Source organism: Schistocerca serialis, chromosome 3 (assembly GCF_023864345.2).
Source record: "Schistocerca serialis cubense isolate TAMUIC-IGC-003099 chromosome 3, iqSchSeri2.2, whole genome shotgun sequence".
NCBI classification, from domain to species: Eukaryota; Metazoa; Arthropoda; class Insecta; order Orthoptera; family Acrididae; genus Schistocerca; species Schistocerca serialis.
The window spans coordinates 125,459,594-125,461,534 of NC_064640.1; positions in this window are offsets into that span (position 1 = coordinate 125,459,594).

Genomic DNA, 1,941 nt, shown 5'->3' on the forward strand with positions numbered 1-1,941 from the left:
TTATTCATCTCTTTCGTAAATAACCAAATTAATTATGTTCTGCCGACCTCCGCGTACTAAGAGTCTTGCGGCCAATTTCGACACTCTCCTTCTCTCCTTGCACTAAGTTGTGCCTCCATATATCTTACATACATCTCAAATTCACCAGTATTTACACGAAATTCTTAAAACTGCACGTGAAATACACTTATTTACATACTTATTAATACACATGCCATTCTTCTTTTACAAGATGCAACTCTGCCACTGTTGCCTCTTTATGACATTTATCTCGCCAGTGTGAGTATCTTTTGAATCTCACTTTCTTCCGCTTTTTCACCTGCTTTCACAGACTCTTATGTTTGCAGACAATATTTGTGAGCACAGCTGGAATACTATTTTCAAATTAGAGAAAAGCACACTCTCTCTGTTCATCAACATCGTCTATTAAGCAAAATCCCCAAGGTTGGCGATATTTTACAGAAGCTCGAAATTTAGCGCGGACTTCAATGCGAAATGCTTATAATAGTTTCCACTACGAAACTTTGGTTCACGTGGCTCTGAGCACTATGGGACTTAACAGCTGTGGTCATCAGTCCCGTAGAACTTAGAACTACTTAAACCTAACTAACCTAAGGACATCACACACATCCATGCCCGAGGCAGGATTCGAACCTGCGACCGTAGCAGTCGCGCGGTTCCGGACTGCGCGCCTAGAACCGCGAGACCACCGCGGCCGGCTCGAAACTTTGTCTCGAAACCTGGCAGAAAATCCAAAGAGATTCTGGTCGTATGTGAAGTATGTCAGCGGCAAGACACAATTAATGCCTTCTCTGCGCGATAGCAATGGAGATACTATCGAAGACAGTGCTGCTAAAGCTGAGTTACTAAACACAGCCTAACGAAATGTCTTCAGAAAAGAAGACGAAGTAAATATTCCAGAATCAAGAACAGCTGCCAACGTGAGTAACTTAGAAGTAAATATCCTCGGACTAGTCAAGCAACTTAACTCACTTAATAAAAGCAAGTCTTCTGGACCAGACTGTATACCAATTAGGTTTCTTTCAGAGTAAACTGATGCATTATCTCCATACTTAACAATCATATACAACCGTTCACTCGACGATAGATCCGTACCCAAAGACTGGAAGTTGCACAGGTCACAAGAAGTTAGCAGGAGTAATCCACTAAATTACAGGCCCGTATCATTAACGCTGATATGCAGCAAGATTTTGGAACATACTGTATATTGTGTTCGAACATTATGAACTACCTCGAAGAAAACGATCTAGTGACACACAGTCAACACGGATTTAGAAAACATCGTTCTTGTGAAACACAATTAGCTCTTTATTCGCATGAAGTGTTGAGTGCTATTGACAAAGGATTTCAGATTGATTCCGTATTTCTGGATTTCCGGAAGGCTTTTGACACTGTACAACACAAGCGGCTTGTAGTGAAATTGCGTGCTTATGGAATATCGTCTCAGTTATGTGACTGGATTTTTGATTTCCTGTCAGAGACGTCACAGTTCGTAGTAATTGACGGAACGTCATCGAGTAAAACGGAAGTGATTTCTGGCGTTCCCCAAGGTGGTTTTATAGGCCCTTTGCTGTTTCTTATCTGTATAGACGATTTGGGAGACAATCTGAGCAGCCGTCTTCGGTTGTTTGCAGGTGACGCTGTCGTTTATAGACTAATAAAATCGTCAGAAGAGTAAAACAAATTGCAAAACGATTTAGAAAAGATATCTGAATGGTGCGAAAATTGGCAGTTGACGCTAAATAACGAAAAGTGTGAGGTCATCCACATGAGTGCTAAAAGGAATCCGTTAAACTTCGGTTACACGATAAATCAGTCAAATCTAAGGGTCATAAATTAAACTAAATACCTAGGAATTACAATTACGAACAACTCAAATTGGAAGGAACACATAGAAAATGTTGTGGGGAAGTCTAACCA